This window comes from Trichechus manatus, unplaced genomic scaffold, assembly GCF_000243295.1.
Source record: "Trichechus manatus latirostris isolate Lorelei unplaced genomic scaffold, TriManLat1.0 scaffold00299, whole genome shotgun sequence".
NCBI classification, from domain to species: Eukaryota; Metazoa; Chordata; class Mammalia; order Sirenia; family Trichechidae; genus Trichechus; species Trichechus manatus.
The window spans coordinates 320,359-339,719 of record NW_004444235.1 but is presented as its reverse complement, the minus strand read 5'-3'; the positions used below and the strand labels follow the sequence as shown (position 1 = coordinate 339,719).

Sequence of the window (19,361 nt, the reverse complement as noted above, 5' to 3'; positions counted from 1 at the left end):
GATAAGATAATAGGCAAGAGGGGGCACAAGATGTGAGCAGAGTGGGGATGAGACATTCATAGATATTAAAAGTAGCTGCTGCAATAAGCTCATAATCTAGCAGGGGAGAAAGAAACTTACATTGCTAACTAGAGTAGAAGTCAAGCTGTGATAAGCATTATAAAAGAAGTGTAAACTTACTATGTGGGAATACAGCAAAGGAAGTGAATAGTGTCCAGAAGGAAGAAAGAAAGATTTCTAAACGGAAGTGTCATTTAAGATGAAACTTGCAGGATAAGTAGAATTTTATTTTATTTTTTTAATCTTTATTTTTTATCACAGGTTTTTTTGTTTGTTTGGCATCATGGGTTTTGGAACCAGCCTGAACTGGGTTTGAATTCCAGTGTTGTTACCTGTAAACCATTTGACCCTGGGTAAATTTCTTTCTTTCTATTTTTTTGTACTTTAGATGAAGATTTTACCCAGCAAATTAGTTTCTCATTAAACAATTAATACTTATATTTTTTTGTGATGTTGATTGCCAACTCCATGACATGTCAACACTGTCCCCTTCTCAGCCTTGTGTTCCCTGTTATCAGCTTTCCTGTCTCCTCCTGTCTTCTCTTCCTTGCCCCTGGGCTGGTATGCCCATTTAGTCTGGTTTTCTTTTATGGGCCTGTCTAATCTTTGAGGATAAGTAGGATTTTAATAGATAGATAGCATGTGGAAGGTCAGTAGCCTGAGAGAACCACACGATTAAAAGCCTTGAAGCTTGAAAAAGAAAGGCTTAATAAGAGAGTGGATAGTAAAAAAAGGTAGCTGAATCTTAAGGGTCCATGACACAAGGGGACCCTTCTGAAAGATACTAGGTGGAGTAGGGTGTTAGATTGGGAATTGTTCTACCTGGTTTCCTCTCTCTTATTTCTTTTCTGTCCATACCATTTCACTGAAAATTTTCTCTCACTTAAGTCACAACCAAACTCTAAATGCCAACTCTAAAGAACATTTCCTAATTATATTCCTGACCAAGCTGTAGCATTTGGTACTATTGAAAGTCTCTCACCAGTAGCTTCTGTGATAACACTAATTTCTCCTATATTTCTAACTGTTCTATCTCAGTTTTTTATGCTAGGTAATGTTTCTCTCTTTGCCCTTCATGATGCCTGTGTTACCTCGATTCTATATTTGGTTTCCCTTTTTTTATTCTAGAGTTTTCCTGAGATTATCTCATCTACTTTTGAGTTGTCAATTGTCATCCATCTGTTAGTTGCTTTACTACAGGACAGATTCCCAATTTTTTTAGCAGTTTGTTCGTATCAGTAAAATCATTTAGAGTATATTCATTTTACCTATAATTTATATAGTTGTGTCACTATACTAAAATATTACGTATATTATAAAACACATTTTTATAGTAATTTAAAAATGTGAAGATGTACATGCCTTATTATTTTTAAAATCTTAGTTTAACACTGTGATCCAGTAATTCAAGGTCTTGTTTAAATTATTTCCTAACTTTACTTAATATCAGACATAGCTGAAAAAGATGCTAAACACAGATATATCAGTCCAAATGGGAGAAGAATCCATTATCGAGGTGACTTCCGAAGAGGAAAGTGTTCTCTTGTGCATTCAAGCTATGATGCAAGCTGTCCTGATCTTTGGGTAATGTGATCCAAAATACCTATGGAATTAGAGATATCTGAGGTAGGAAGAAATGTGGAGTTTATGGAAAGCCACAAAAGGAGAATCACAACTTAGGCTCTTATGGTTTTGGAAAAAGGACATGAAATCTATAGTAGATAATTATAAATTATTCAAGAAATAACTCCCCAGTTTGCTATGAAACTTGGTAGAGACTGAACTCCTGATCTGGGATATGGAATGACCATGAGACCAGAACTCCACTCTATGAGCTGGAGTTTTTTAGATTATCCAAGTATAAGGTCAGGCAGCCACGGGAATAATCCATTATAAGATGAAAGTGGTAGATCCAGGATCAGGCATGAGCAGGGCCAGAGGACAGAGGAAGCTCCACAAGCAGGGACTCAAACCCCATGTCATCCATCATTTAACTTTCATCATTTAAAATTCTCCAGGAAAAAACAAGAACCAGAAACCTGGAGGAGCTGTTCCCAGAACTTATTATATGAAACAAGTGGCTCTGAACAGTCTAAGAGGTGGACTGTAGTGGACCTGTGGTTCACAGCCAAAGATCCTACCTTAATTCCTCAGCTGTGAGAGTGCTGGTAGTTGACAGTTCTCATCTGCAACCGAGTCCAAGAATTGGCCTTTGCTGGGGAGAACTGCCTCATCCATTCCACACCCTTTCCTTTGGGCAGCCCGTATCCAATAATCATTCCATAGGAAGCATAACTTCCAGAACCTTTGCTTTAAGGCATGGAAACTCTGAAGGAAAATGCCAGTTGCTCACTTCCCAGTGGAACTGGCTGAGGTCTTTGTTATGGCTACACTGAAGTTAAACTCAGTCATCTGCCCAGTCTTACTTCCCTCACTCCTTCAATAAGTATTGAGCCTTAGAGCATTCAGCAACAAACTTCTTACATGCATATCTCAGAACCTGTTTCCTGGGGATCTCAGTTTAGATAAGGTGCTACAGAAAGAAGAAAATCACAAGGTTAGAAGGCACAACTAATCCCATCCCTCAAAGAAGACTCATCTATTAAAAAAGTGGCAAATCATGTACCAACAGAGGAGGGTGCTCTGAAACTAGCAACTTAATAATCTACAATCCCCTCATGTCTAACTAAATAGAATCATCTATAATTACTGATCTAGAGAAAACAAGGCAATTAAAAATAAACAGAAAATTTACAGGCAACATCCATACCAAACTAATAGAAGAAGAAAACAGAAATTGAGAATCAAAACATTTCAGTTGATGAAAATTCTTCCCAAAAATACAACCATGGACAGAGAAAAGACTGTAACGCAACATCTCAACCTAAACTCATTATCTTTAAGCAAGTATTTTCAGATAAAGAAAAAGAGCTTTTATATAAAATTCCAAAATAAGAACTGAGATGGACAAAAATACATATAAAATTAAAACTGACTAACAGAAAAGAAATTAGAGAAAAAGACAAAATCATTTTATAATGAAGGCTAAATTACAAAGTTCACAAAAGAGTAGAGATTCTACACTAAAAGTAAGGTGCATTAAAGACAGGAATGAAAACAGCCAAGAGAATGAAAATCAAAGAAAGGAGTAAAAATAATCTGAGAGGGCATGATAGGTATGGAAGATTAGCAAAGGTGATACACCAAGTATAGAATTGGAGTCCCTAAAGATGAAAAGAAAATAATGGAGCTGAAGTAAGTATTGAAAATTATAATCCAAGAAATTTTCAGGAATTACAGAAGACCTAAATGTACATATTAAAACAGCCCACCACATGCTTGTGATAACTGTTCCAGAGAAGTCAATTCCAAGATAATAGCAAGGAAAAATATTAGAATTTAACATAAAAAAATTATCTGTGCCTCCGTGTAGAAGCACAACTTCACTTTCAAGGACAAAAAATAAGATGGCATCTGATTTCTCAACTGCAACATACAAAGCAAGATAGATATGGACCAATATTTTCAATAAACTTAAGGGATAAATGTGATCCAAGAATTTTATTTATAGCTAGTCAATATTTTGCAGCTAATACATGAAGAAAGAATTAGGCAAATAGACAATTGCTGTTAGAACACCACAGTAGCCTAGATCCACTTTAAGGAGGAATAGGATGTTTGCACAGTCTCAATGTATCTCTCTTAAGTTTTTATTAATTACTGTGTGTGTGTTAAGAAAGAAATGAAAATAAGAGTGTGTATATATAGAGTTGCTACAAGGTCATTGGAGCCCTGGTGGTACAGTGGTTAAGAGCTTACCTGCTAACCAAAAGTTTGCCAGTTCCAATCCAGAAACTGTTCCTTAGAAACCCTATGGGGCAGTTCTACTCTGTCCTATAGGGTCACTATGAGTCTGAATCACCTCAATGGCGATGGGTTTCTTTTTTTGGTTTACGTACTTATTTATGCCTATGTGTTCTTTTTCTCGTTTATACAAAGGAAATAGAGGAAATATAAACCAGAAACTAGTGAAAATTATTATTATTAAATTAAATTTTCATCACTAGTGAAAATCACTTGTAGGCCTCTTTGGAAAAATGTCTAATTCCAGTTCTGAGGTAGTAAATGCAGAAGAATAGCTTCGACATTTTGTACCAGAGAGCAAGAAATCTATTCAAGTCTATTGGTGTCATATCTGAAGGACTTAGGAATCAACTGAAAGTTTTTGAGTTAAGTGTCTATTGATCAAAGGTGGCACAATGTTGGCATCAAAAAGTATAATAATTATAATGGATTTGAACTGATAAAATATGTCACAATCCATAAGTTCATAATGATAATTTAAAAATTATTGGTAATCTTCACAGGATATGAGAAAACACATTATTCTGAAAACTGGTAATTAAGTTTAGTCTGCTTTTCCTGCACGAATTGTATTCATTTTGTACTATCAAGTTTGTCTTCATTGACAAAATCAAGCTTTGGATCCTTAAACATAAAAGAAAGGAAGGAAAGAAGGTAGGAAGGAAGGAAAGAAAGCAAAGAAGGGAGTGAACAAGAGAGGGAGGGAGCCAACAAAAGAGAGAGGAAACAAAAACAAAAACATACAAAGATATTCATTCTGAGATTTCATAAAACCAGAGATAATGAAAAACCCTTAAATGCTTTCAGAGAGACAACAAGGAATGAGAATCACAATGTTATGCAATTTCTCAAAAGCAACACAGCATGCTGGAATATAAAGGAACAATGCCTATGAAGTTCAGAAAGAAAATTATTTCAAATTTAAAATTCTTTACAAACCAAACTATTAATCATGTGTGAGGAAAGAACAAAGATCATGTCTGGACTTCGAATCTTGACTGTCAAAGAGGATGACAATATTTCTTAGCAAAATAAGAGAACAAACAATGAAGAGGAAGATAGTGATCTTATAAACAGGATCTAACACAGGAAATCAGGAGGGGAACCTGACATGACAACTGTACACTGGGTGTAGAGAATAACCTCTCTAGTTTCCAGCGGAAGGTCTGAAATTTCCAAGACGGAAGTCCCCAAGATAATGAAAGAACTAAAGATTATTTAATATAATTGAGTTTTTGAAGAATATATTTGATAGGCACATGTGTGGATCTAACTGAGCAAATGGGAAAATAAGTTTTTTATTATTAAAAAAACCTCACAAAATCATACAGAAAAAAGAAATGTAAGTGTGATACACAAGTTGTCGTAGCAGTGGAAAGTATTTGCAAGTCCCTAATACAAATTGATTTTCAAATTACTGAAATTTTGTATTACACCATCAGGGAGAGGGAAATGGAAGGCTTTAAACAAACAAACAAATGAGTTTTTATTTATTATAACAAGAAGGAAAGGAGCCCTGCTGTTGCAGTGGTTAAGCACTCCTCTGGTAATCAAAAGGAGGGGCAGTTGGAAACTACCAGCTGCTCTGAGGGAGAAAGATGTGGCAGTCTGATTTTGTGAAGATTACAGCCTTGGAAACCCTGTGGGGCAATTCTACTCTGTTTAATAGGGTTGCTATGAGTCAGAATCAACTTGATGGCAATGGGTTATGACAGGAAGTTAGTTAATATGTTTACAATTGACAATAAGAAATATGATAGTAAATTTACAGAGAAGTAGCTAAAAAATTAGAAAGTGGTTGCAATGGGAATTCATAAGTAACACTGGGTAGGACACTATAGTTTTTGGGAAATACACCTTTAGTACTGTTTTTAAAATTGGCTTGTGATAAGAAATTTAAAAGAAATGTAAGGGCAAAAGCAAGGAGACCAGTTTGAAGCTATTAATATTGTTTAGGTGAGAGACGAAGGCAGCATGAAATTGCATGCAGGAAGTGTAAATAGAGAGACGTAGGCACATTTAAGATATACAGATATTACCCAAATTATGACAAGGTTCTGTTCCAACAATTCAGTCGTAAGTCAATTCTGATATAAGTCGAATACCTCATTTTTTTTGTTTTTAGTTTTCATTGCTATTGCCTTTTATTATCAGTGTTTTTATAAATCTGATGTTTATTTGTCTTTGGAAGTTGACATGAAAATAATAACATCGGCAAATTACGCACTGCAACATTGCATGTAGTACATATTACTAAGGATAAGATGTATCAAAAAAACCCAAAAAGGATTATTGTAAGTGCAGTTGGTTGTAACTCCAATACATTGTAAATGGGGACTACCTTATTTCAGAGATAGAGTTAACGGGTCTTGGGAGAATTTACATGTGATGCCAGAGGTAGAGGGAAGATTACTCTTAATTTCTGTCTTGAACTACTACTGGTTGGATGATACTACCATTAAGCTGAAGACCAGGGAAGACCATAGTGATGGGAAAATTTACGAGTTGCAGACTGAACATGTTAAATTTGAGATGTATTTGAGACATCAGGTGAAGATGTCAAGTAGGCAATTGCGTACATGAGTCTGGGGATTAGGGGAATTTTCAGAGCTGGAAATATACATTCTGGGTGATCTTCATATTGATAACATTATTTGCTGTTGCTAGTTGCCATTGAGTCAATTCCAACTCACGGCGACCCCGTGCACAACAGAACCAAATGCTGCCTGTTCCCCCGTCATCCTCGCAATCATTGCTATGTTTGAGCCCATTGTTGCAGACAATGTGTCAATCCATCTCCTTGAGGGTCTTCCTCTTTTTTGCTGACCCTTTACTGTACCAGGAGTGATGTCTGGCTTAGTCGTCTAATGCTGTTATAACAGAAATACCACAAGCGGATGGCTTTAAAAGAGAAATTTATTCTCTCACACCCTAGAAGGCTAGAAGCCCAAATTCAGGGTGCTAGCTCTAGGGAAAGCCTTTCTCTCTCTGTCGGCTCAGGGGGAAGGAGCTTATCTTTAATCTTCAGGGTCAAGGAGCTTCTCAGCCCAGGGACCCGGATGCCAAAGGAAGTGCTATTCTCCTGGCTCTTGTTTCTTGGTGGTATGAGGTCACCCTGTCTCTCTGCTTACTTCTCTCTTTTATATCTCAAAAGAGATTGACTCAAGATACAATCTAATCCTGTAGATTGAGTCCTGCCTCATTAACATAACTGCCTCTAATCCTGACTCATTAACATTATAGAGGTAGGATTTACAACACATAGGAAAATCACATCAGATGACAAAATGGTGAACAATCACACAATACTGGGACTCACGGCCTAGCCAAGTTGACAAACATTTTTGAGGGACACAATTCAATCCATAACGTTGTCCTTCTCCATGAAACGGCCCCTCCTGATAACATGTCCGAATACTTGAGATGAATTCCCCGCATCCTTGCTTCTAAGAAGCATTCTGGCTGTTATTCTTCCAAGACAGGTTTGTTCATTCCTTTGGCAGTCGATGGTATATTCAGTATTCTTCTCAACATCATAATTCAAATGCATCAATTTGTCTCTGTCTTCCTTATTCATTGTGCAGCTTTCACATGAATACGAAGCTATTGAAAATACCATGACTTGGGTCAGGTGCACTTTGCCCTCAAAGTGACATCTTTCCTTTTTAACACTTTAAAGAGGTCTTTTGCAGCAGATTTGCCCAATGCAATATGTTGTTTGAATTTTTTCTTTTTCCCCCTATGGAATGTTTTTTTTAATTTTTTTTTATTGTACTTTAGATGACGGTTTACAGAACAAATAGTTTCTCATTAAAGAGTTAGTAGGCATATTGTTTTATGTCATTGGTAACAACCCCATAACATGTCAACACTCTCCCTTCTCGAACTTGAGTTCCTTATTACCAGCTTTCCTGCCCCCTGTTGCCTTCTAGTCCTTGTCCCTGGGCTATTGTGGCCCATTAGTCTCGTTTTGTTTTATGAGGCTGTCTAATCTATGGCTGAAGGGTGAACCGTGGAAGTGACTTCATTACTGAGCTAAAAGGGTGTCTGGGAGCAATACTCTCAGGGTTTCTCCAGTCTCGACAGGCCAGTAAGTCTAGTGCTTTTTGTGAGTTAGAATTTTGTTCTACATTTTTCTCCACCTCTGTCTAGGGCCCTCTGCTGTGATCCCTGTCAGAGCAGTCAGTGGTGGTAGCTGGACACCTTCTAGTTGTACTGGGCTCAGTCTGGTGGAAGCTGTGATAGTTGTGGTCCATTAGTCCTTTGGACTAATCTTTCCCTTATATCTTATTTTCTTCATTCTCCCTTGTTCCCAAAGGGGTGAGACCAGTGGAGTATCTTAGATGGTTGCTCACAGGCTTTTAAGACCCCAGACGCTACTCACCAAGGAAGAATATAGAACATTTTCTTTATAAACTATGTTATGCCAATTGAGCTAGATGTTCCCTGAGACTATGATCCCCACAGCCCTCAGCCCAGCAATTGGGTCTCTCAGGGAGTTTGAATGTGTCTATGGAGCTTCCATAACCTTGCCTTGTACAAGTTGTGCTGGCTTCCCCAGCATTATGTACTGTCTTACACTTCACCAAAGTTACCACTTGTCTATTGTGTATTTAGTATCCTCCCACCCCCATCCCTCAGAACCATCAAAGATTGTTTCTTTGTGTATGTAAACCTTTTCATGAATTTTTACAGCACTGATCTCATATAATATTTGTCATTTTGTGATTGACTTATTTCACTAGGCATAATGTTATTGAGTTTCATCCATGTTATGAGATGCTTTGCAGATTCGTCATTATTCTTTATCACTGTGTAATACTCCATTATGTGTATGTACCATAGTTTTTTATCTGTTCTTCTGTTGATGGGCATCTAGGTTGTTTCCATCTTTTTGCTATTGTGAACAATGCTGCAGTGAACATGGGTGTGCATATGTCTATTCGTGTGACGGCTGTTATTTCTCTAGGATATATTCCTAGGAGTGGGATTGCTGGATCATATGGTGTTTCTATTTCTACCTATTGTTTTCCAAAATGGTTGTATTGTTTTTCATTCCCACCAGCAGTGCATAAGAGTTCTGATCTCCCCACAGCCTCTCCAAAATTTGTTATTTCCGGTTTTTTTGATTTGTGCCAGAAATGCGAGGGGAGATGGTATCTCATTGTGGTTTTGATTTGCATTTCTCTAATGGCTAGTGATCAGGGGCTTTTCCTCATGTGTCTGTTGACTGCTTGAATGTCTTCTTTGGGAAAGTGTCCGTTCATTTCCTTTGCCCATTTTTTAATTGGATTATTTGTCTTTTTGTTGTAGAGGTATTGGATTTTCTTGTAGATTTTAGAGATTGGACATTTGTCTGACTTGTAAAGTCCAAAAAATTTTTCCAGTGTAGGTTCTCTTTTTACTGTTTTGGTGAAGTCTTTTGGTGAGCATAAGTGTTTAATTTTTAGGAGATCCCAGTTATCTAGCTTATCTTCTGGAGTTTGTGTGTTGTTGGTTACCGTTTATATCCTGTTAATGCTGTGTATTAGGGTCTCTAGCATTGATCTTATTTTTTCTTCTATGAATTTTATAGTTTTTGGCTTTATATTTAGGTCTTTGATCCATTTTGAATTAGTTTTTATATATGGTGTGAGGCATGGGTCCTGTTTCATTTTTTTGCAGATGGATATACAGTTTTGCCAGCACCATTTGTTAAAAAGACTGTCTGTTCCCCATTTGATGAACTTTGGACTCTTGTTGAAGATTAGGTGACAGTAGGTGGATAGATTTACATCTGTGTTCTCAATTCTGTTCCATTGGCCAATGTATCTGTTGTTATACCAGTACCAGGCTAGGTTGACTACAGTAGCTGTATAGTAGGTTCTGAGGTCAGGTAGTGCGAGTCCTCCTACTTTATTTTTCTTCTTCAATAGTGCTTTACTTATCCGGGGCTTCTTCCCTTTCCATATAAAGTTAATGATTAGGTTTTCTATCTCTTTGAAGAATGTCGTTGGTATTTGGATTGGGGTTGCATTGTATTTGTAAATTGCTTTGAGTAGAATTGACATTTTCACAATGTTGAGTCTACCTATCCATGAACTTTGTATGTTTTTCCATTTATGTAGGTCTCTTTTGGTTTCTTGCAGTAGTGTTTTGTAGTTTTCTTTGTATAGGTCTTTTACATCCCTGGTTAGATTTATTCCTAAGTATTTTTTTTTTTTAATGGCTATTATAAATGGTATTGTTTTACTGATTTCCATTTCATCATTCTTGTTATTGGTGTATAGGAATCCAACTGATGTTTGTATGTTTATCTTTTATCCTGCTACTCTGCTGAATCTTTCTATCAGTTCCAGTAGTTATCTCGTGGAGTCTTTAGGGTTTTCTATGTATAGTATCGTATCATCCACAAATATGGACAGTTTAACTTCTTCATTACTAGTTTAGATGCCCTTTATTTCTTTTTCTTGTCTTACTGCTCTAGCTGGGACTTCCAGCACAGTATTAAATAGGAGTGGTGAAAAGGGCATCCTTGTCTTGTTCCTGTTCTCAAGGGGAATGTTTTCAGCCTCTCACCATTAAGAATGATGTTGACCGGTGGTTTTCAATAGATGCCCTTTATTATGTTGAGAAATTTCCCTTCTATACCTATTTTATTGTGGGTTTTTATCAGGAATAGGTGTTGGACTTTGTCAAATGCTTTTTCTGTTGAATCATCCTTGCATATCTGGCATGAATCCTACTTGGTTGCAGTGTATTATTATTATTTTTTTTTATATGATGCTAAATTCTACTGGCTAGAATTTTGTTGAGAATTTTTCCATCTATATTCATGAGAGATATTGGTCTATAATTTTCTTTTTTTGTGGCATCTTTCCTAGTTTTGGTATAAGGGTTATGCTGGCTTTGTAGAATGAATTCGTAAGTGACACTTCATCTTCTACATTCTGAAATAGTTTGCATAGTACAGGTATAAGCTCTTCTCTGAATGTTTGGTTGAATTTTCCAGCAAAACCATCTGGCCCAGGGCTTTTTTTGTTGGGAGTTTTTTGTTTGTTTGTTTGTTTGTTACCTTTTAAATCTATTCTCTTGTTATGGGTCTGTTCAGATTTTCAACATCATTTGTGTTAGTTTTGATAGGTAGTGTGTTTCTAAGACTCTGTCCATTTCCTCTATGTTTTCAAATTTGTTGTAGTATAGTTTTTCATAATAGTCTGTTATTATCCTTTCTATTTCAGTTTGGTCTGTTGTAATGTCCCCCATTTCATTTCTTTTTTGGGTTATTTGCATCCTCTCCTGTTTTACTTTTGTCAGTTTGGCCAGTGGTTTGTCAAGTTTGTTGATCATTTTGAAGAACCATTGTTTTTCCCTTCTCTATTTCATTTATTTCTGCTCTGATCTTTATTATTTCCTTTCTTCTGGTGGCTGTGGGCTCCTTTTGCTGTTCTCTTTCTGTTTGTTTGAGTTGTGTAATTAATGTTTTGATTTTGTCCCTTTCTTCTTTTTTGACGTGTGCATCTATTGCTATAAATTGTCCTCTGAGCACAGCCTTTGCTGTGTCCCAAAGGTTTTAGTATGACATGTTTTCATTCTCATTTGATTCTAGGAGTTTTTTTATTCCATCTCTGATTTCTTCTATTACCCAGTGGTTTGTAAGCAGGGTGTTATTCAGTTTCCAAGTAATTGATTTTTCTTCCTTGCTCTTTCTGTTGTTAATTTCTACCTTGAGAGTGTTGTGGTCAGAGAAGATACTTTGTATTATCTCAGTGTTTTGGATTTTGTTGAGGGTTGCTCTGTGGCCTAAGATGTGGGCTGTTCTGCAGAACCTTCCATATGCATTGGAAAAGAATTTGTACTTTGCAGCTGTCGGAGTTTTCTATATATGTCTGTGAGGTCAAGTTGGCTGATTGTGCCCTTTAGGTCTTCTGTATCTTTGCTGAGTTTCTTTCTAGAAGTTCTGTCCTTTACCAAGAGTGGTGTGTTGAAGTCTCCTATTATTGTGGAACTGTCAATTTCTCTTTTCAGTGCTGTTAGAGTTTGTTTTATGTATTTTGGAGCCCTGTCATTTGGTGTGTAGATGTTTATGATGGTTATGTATTCATGATGGATTGTCCCCTTAATCATTATATAGTGTCCTTCTTTGTCTTTTATGGTGGATTTTGTTTTAAAGTCTATTTTATCTGAGATTAGTATTGCAACTCCTGCTCTTTTTTGGTGGCTGTTTACTTGATATATTTTTTCCATCCTTTGATTGTTAATAAATTTACATCTTTGTTTTTAAGGTGTGTCTCTTGTAGACAGCATATTGATGAATCCTGTTTTTTACCCAGTCTTTCACCCTCTGTCTCTTTATGGGTGCATTTAGGCCATTTACATTCAGTGTAATTGTCGATAGGTTTGAGTTTATTGTTGTCATTTTGTAGTCCTTTTTTTGTGGTGCTGATGTTTTCTTTGTTCCTCTTATTCTTCTGTGCTGAATTTTTTTTTATTTGTGCTTTTTTTCATTTCTTTTGTTTTTGTAGGTTTTGTTTTTATTGAGACTTTATGTTTTTCTTTTTTATTTTGATGATTAAGTTTGTTAACTTTCTGTGTGATTACCTTGAAATTTACCCTTATCTTCCTAGGTTTGAACCAGCCTATTATTACTTGGTATTGCCTTGTCTTCCTCTCCATTAGAAAGTTCTATACCTACACCATTTATTCCCTCTTTTATTGTTGTGATGTTGTTGTCACTTGCAGACTTACCTCTCTGGTTTCCTGTTGTAAATCTTTTAGTTTTGTTTTATCCTCGATAGTTTGTTACCTAGGGTGGTTATTTTGGCTGATGTGGTCTTGCATCCTAGGTTCAGGCTGTTGCCTGATGTTGGTTCTCTAACTGAAGGACTCCCTTTAATAATTCTTGTGAGTTTGGTTTGCTTTTTATATATTCTCTAATTTCTGTTTATCTGCAAATGTCTTAATTTTACCATCATATTTTAGTGAGAGTTTTGTAAGATATATTATTCTTGGTTGGCAATTTTTTTCTTTCAAGGTTTTATATGTGTCATCCCATTGCCTTCTTGCCTGCATGGTTTATGCTGAGTAATCAGAGCTTAGTCTTATTGTTTCCTCTCTCTATGTGACTTTTCGTTTTTCTTGAGCTGCTTTCAGGATTCTTTGTCTTTGGTTTTAGCAAGTGTGATTATGATATGCCTTGGTGATTTTTTTTTAGGAGTCTATCCTATATGGGGTTTGCTGAGCTTCTTGGATGGTCAGCTTTTTATCTTTTATGATATTAGGGAAGTTTTCTGTCAGTGATTCTTTCATGGTCTTCTCTGTGTTTTCCACTTTCTCTCCTGTTCTGGAACTCCAATTGCTTGCACATTTTTGCTTTTGATTGTATCTCCCATTGTTCTCAGGGTTTCTTTATTTTTCTTCATTCTTTTCTCTAATTTTTCCTCAAATAAAGTGATATCAAGGATTTTTCTTCAATTTCCCTGATCCTGTCTTCCATTGTTTCAAACTGCTCCTCAAAGCTTCTATGACACTGTCCATGTCTGAAATCTCGTTGTTTATCTTTTAGATTTCTAATTTTTTTCATACGGTCTCCACTTTTGAATTTATTTGGCCGTTTTGTTCCTTTAATATTTTCCTGAATTCTTCCATTGTTTTGACTGTCTTTTCCATGATTTTGTCTGTATTTTCCATGATTTTGCCTATTTTTTCCTCATTTTTGTCTGCTTTTTCCTTCTCTTGAATAACCTGGAGTATGAGAGATTTGAATTCCCTATCAGGTATTTCCAGTGCCTTTTCTTCTACTGGAAAGTTATCTGCTGTTTTATTTTGGAAGCCTATTGTCACCATCCTGTCCAGTTTTTTTTTATATGTTTTCATATTGTCTGCTGTCTTCAGGACATTCAGTAATTAGTTTCTTTGTTTACTGAGTGTAGATTTTTTTTGTTTCATCCTGGTTTTTCATTTTATTTCATTATGTCTGAGTGGGCAGGCTGAGCATTCTTTGTTGTTTGCTCTTCTGTGGGGCCATTACTTCTCACCACCTTGTCCAATGGGTAGGGCCAGTCACTCAGCTATAGTGCAGCAGGACAGGTCTAGTGGATGGGGAAGATCTGGAATGGTTCTTTTGCTGAACATATTGGGGTAGAAAGAGCAGGGCCAGGGGTAGTACAGGGCATGTTCCGGTAGACAATGCCTGTGCCACTTTGGGGTGTGATGCTCAGCACACACACCCTCAAGATAGGAAGGAAGGAGAAGGGTGTGATATGTGCAGCTAAGTGGGTGTGGGAAACAAGAGAAAGAGTATAGAGAAACAGAAGCAAAAAAAAAAAAAAAAAAAGCTGAGGTAGCCTGCCATTGGAGTGACATAGAACTGGGAAAACCATGTGCCAGTGGCTTTCCAGCTGGGTGATGTGGCACAGACCATCAAGATGGGACTGATATGGCACATGCAAATAGGTGGATGGAAGAAGGCAGAGGAAGGAAAGGAGAGAGAGATAAGAAACTAGATTAAAAAAGAGAGAGAGAAAGGCACATGTAGCCAGGTTTTTGGGAGAAAGGAAAGGAAGGAAGGCAGAGAGAGACAAGAAACTGAGAGAAGAAAAAGATTCCAGGTGGTTGGGAGGAAGGAAAGGAAGGAAGATTGACAGAGACAAGAAACCGAGAAAAAAAGAAGAAAAAAAATGTCCTCAGGGAGCCCACCGGAAGCAGGTCCCCAGCTGAGTGGCACTGCACAACGCATCAGGAAGGAGTTGAGACGGCACATGGCACCAGGTGTTTGTTCAGGACAAGTGTAAGAAAGGAAGGTAGAGAGACAAGAAACTGTGAAAAAGAAAGAGGAAAGAAAAAGCCCCAAGGGAGCCCACTGTCATGGTGGCAGGGATCGGGGAAGGGGCTTCCTAGCTGAGTGGCACTGCACAGCCCATCAAGAAGGAATGGTGTCCAGGTGAAAGGAAAGGAAGGGAGGTAGAGAGAGACATGAAACCGAGAAAAGAAAAAAAAATGCCCCAAGGGAGCTCTTTGGCTTGGTGGTGTGGACTGGGGAAATGGCTCCCCAGCCAAATGGCACTGCACAGCCCTTCTAGAAGGAGCAGAAATGGTACGTGGTGCCAGGTGTTCAGGAGAAAAGAAAGGAGGGATGGTAGAGAGAGACAAGAAACCAAGAAAAAAAAAAAAAAGCTCCGAGGGAGACCACTGGCTTGGTGGTGTGGGCCAGGAAGTGAGTTTCCAGCTGAACAAGCCCACACAGCCTGTCTAGAAGGAGTGGAGATGGCATATGGCACCAGGTATTGGGAGAAAGGAAAAGAAGGAAGGTAGAGAGAGAGAAGAAACCAAGAAATGAAGAAAAACAGAAAAGAAAAAAATAAGCCCCCAGAGAGCCCACCGGCATGGTGGCACAGACCGGGGAAGTGGTTCTGCACAGCCTGTTAAGAAGGATCGGAGATGGCACATGTGCCAGATGTTTGAGAAAAAGGAAAGGAAGGAGGTGAAAGAGAGAGGAAAAAAACAAAATAACTTAAAAAAAAAAAAAAAAAAGCAACAACAGCACAAAACAAAACAAAATGGCACTGAAGGAGCTGGCCTCTGAGGGCGGGGAAAATCCAAACAGCAAGCAGCAAGGAGACTGTGTCTCCCCAGTCAAGTGACTGCAGCCTACCAGAAAGCAGCAGAGGCTGAGCAGGGGGAATAAGGGTGAGGGGATGGGATACAGTGTATGGCTGGTTACCAGGTATTCTGTCTCCTGCTAAGAGCTCTGTGAAGCTGCCTTCCCATACTCACTGTCTGTCATTCTTGGTGGCTGAGGGGTCCAAGATGGCAAATTCACGTTAGGTGATAGGGGACCTCCACTCCATAGTTCTCCTCAATCTCTGTTCTCTGTGAGTTTCTTATTCCATTTGGTGCTTGGGTGAGTTCTTTATCCCCTCATTTGATGCTTAGGGTTCCAGTATGGATGTTTGTCTCTGTTTTACTTGGTTTTTTGGGTCTCTGCTGTGAAGGGATGGCATGGTGCTTCTGTCTGTAGCATCATGTTGGCTCCACCACCCCATCTATTGATTCTTGACCTAAAAATTAACTGTTTTAATTATTGGAGCTTCATCATATATTTTAATATATAATACACAAAGTCTATTTTTTTGTTGGTTATCATTTTTTCTAGAAAATTTTGCATGATTTTTTCTGATTCTCAGTGAAGTCCTCCTTTGATATTTATTCAATCTAAACTAATTTGTGGAATATTTTGGAAGACAAAGGCCAAAAAAAAGAAAAAGTTATATCCACACCTCATGTCATGTATTAAATAAGTTTCAAAAATATCAAGAGTCAAGGGTAAATTTAAACTATCAAAAAAGAAGAGAAAGGCAGAGATAAGGAGAAGATGAAGAAGATAAACAGAATACAGAATGTTAGTTAATACCAGACCTTAGATTAAGGAAAGAAATTCTAAACAAATAAGCATAAAATAAACCATATGAGAAAAAAATCAATAAATATGATTATATCACATTAAAGTGTTCATCAAATATAAGTATCAGAAACAAATATTAAAAGACTAGCAACACACTGAGAAACTATTTACCACAAATTGTCACAGCATTTTAATATCTTCTCTATCAACAGTGGTACAAAAAAATGAGGGGGGGGGAGAGCAGTAAGCTCAAGGGAAATAAACAGACAATTCATAGAAGAAATGAAAATGGCCAACAAACACATAAAATATTGGATTAAGGTCTGGCAGAATATTTTGAAATTCCAGTCATACATATCTTAACAAACACAGTTTAATGATTCAGAGATTAATATTTTGTATAAAACATTTTTCTTTTTCTATGGAAGCTTTTAATAAATTAACATCAATTTGTCGTAGTGGATCAAGTTTCCTTAAGAATATTATAGTTCCTCATGATTTTTTTCAGAACACTTATCACTTCCTTATTTCTCAGACTATAAATAAAAAGGTTTAATAAAGGAATTACTATTCAATAAAAAATTGCCAAAGGTATACCTTTACTCCTTTCTTTAAATGGTTGACTGTACATGAGAAGACAAATGTAGGCTATTGAGTCAGAGAGAAAGTGGGATGCTCAAGTAGAAAAGTCTTTATAACTCCCCTCTTTGAATTTCATTCTGAAAATTGTGAAAAGGATGTAGAGATAAGAGATCAAGTAGAGGCAATGATGATGATATGAATAGACAATGAAAAAACACATATCATTAATAAAAGGGTTAATATAGCATAGTCTGTACAATGGCAAAATATCACAAAAAAAGTGGTTAATTTGATTAAACCTGCAGAAAATTAACCTTAATAGAAGCATAACATGAATCATGAAATGCAGGTTACTAGCTGTGACGGTCCCTGTGGTCATACGAATGCAGAGTTCTTTGACATCGTGGTGTGGTACTGCAGTGGAATATTTATTGCCACATAGTGATCATAGGTCATTGCTGCCAGAAGGAAGCAGTCTGCAGTTTAAACAAGGTAGAGAAAATAAAATTGTGTCGTGCATTCATAAAGAGAAATCATTCAGTCCTCAGAAAAAAAGTTCTCTAACATCTTGGGAGTAATGGCACAGGAACAGCAGGAATTCATCAGAGCAGTTTGCCCAGAAAGATGTACATTTGTGTGTGGAGACAGTGCCCTATGAAAATCAATGCCACCAAACTAAGTTTCCCCACCCTAGTTATCAGATAGATAGCAAAGAACCCCACAAACAGAAGGGTCTTCAGATCTAATTGATCCATAAATCCTATGAGGATAAACTCAGTTGTCAAGGAGTGGTTGTACTCATTTCTCTCTACTTTCTCTGTTGAGATAGAAAATATGGAGAGAGAAGATTCTAATTTAGAGTGTGTTTAATTTTCCCTTTGAATTTCTCTTGGACAACAGGCAGTAGAGCCACTCCCTCAAGCTTTCCCTATTGTCTCTGAAATACAGGCACTCATACTTCTAGGGAAAATTATTTCCCCGAAAGAGTCTTCTTATAAGACCTCAAGTGCTGAAGATCAAGATTCACAAGAATATTTTGATAATTCCAGGGAAATATTTGTGGTGATAACTTTGTGTTTATGAATTTATATGAAGATAGTGAACAAATACAGGGTACCCTAGATTTAGTGTTCTAAAATAAATCCATGTCATTTTTTGTATTGACAATCCTTAAAATGTACTTAAAATCCATTTTACTGTGTATATGTATATATTTTTCACTGAACAAAGATATTTTAATATACTGTATTTTATACATAATTTTGTATACATAATTTTTATATACTATCCCAGTGGAGTGAATATTTCAAAATAGCATACTATATTTCTTACAGTAGAAAATAAAGATGAGAAATTCAAAAAATATTTACATTCATTCAAAAATAAAAATAATAAATCTATTGTATTTTAACTTAAATAACTATAATAAAATATATTGAAACTTGACAGTAGGTACATGGAGACTAATTGTATCTATTTTTGGTATTTTCCATAGTAAAAATTTAAATAAAAAACACCACAAGGAAAAAAGGTCAAAATAGTTAAAAATGTGCTCTAGGACCAGACATAAAAGAACTCTTTTTTTGTCCTAATTTGTTGGTGATGTTCTTCTTACCATATACTTGGGTTGGCTTCTAGATAGTCTATTGTTTTCCATAATATGTTTATTGATTCTTGAACTTATATGAAATTGTTTAAATTATTGTAGATTTGTCATGCATTTTATTTTTTTTCCTTTCCTTTTTTTTATTGTTGTAGTTTAAATGAAGTTTACATTTCAAGTTAGTCTACCATACAAAAATTTATACATACATTGTTATATGACTGTCGCAGCATCGATGGTTGTCGGGGCGGTGAAGACAGTAGCCAAACACAACTCTTACGAGAAGTTGGGCCAGGAGGGTCACTCTGAGGAGTCGACCCCCGGCTCCAGTCCCAGGAGTTTATTTATAGTTAATACAGCAAGCAGTGAAGCAAATAACAGAACAATGGGCTTTGGGTGAGTAACAATAAGTTTCGGGCAAGAGAGAAGGAATTCAGGTAAACAAGCCAATCAGTAACAGGACAATAGGTTTGGGAAAACAAGTCATGCCTAATCTCTTTCTTATCGCTGACAAGTCTCCAAAATGTCGTATACAGCACAGAGGCCTGTGGCGGCTGCAGTTGTCAATAGTGCAGCCATGTTTAAATGGTATATATCCCCACATTTCCCCCCTTTTCTTTAGTTAATGGAATAAGAATCAAGAGGGTTTTTATTGGTCTAACAAGTGTCCGTTAGGACAAAGTAAAATTTTCTCTATGAGATAAAGTCTAAGATTATCTCAGCTACTGTCTCTACATCTCAGGGCCTGGTGACTTAGTGAGTCCTTGTGAGCCCAGCTACAGCTGGGGCACACTCCATATGTTTAAGGAGGAGAAGTAGCATAGCTATGAGTAACACCTGGACTTAGTCGCTTAGATGGCGGCCATAGCA

The 19,361-nt window shown here is 36.9% G+C and overlaps 1 pseudogene; it reads right to left on the bottom strand.

Moving 5' to 3' along the window:
• Positions 1–16,769: 16,769 nt before the first annotated feature.
• The window catches only part of LOC101344766 (olfactory receptor 5K4-like), an 11,309-nt pseudogene continuing 8,717 nt past the window's right edge, over positions 16,770–19,361 (bottom strand).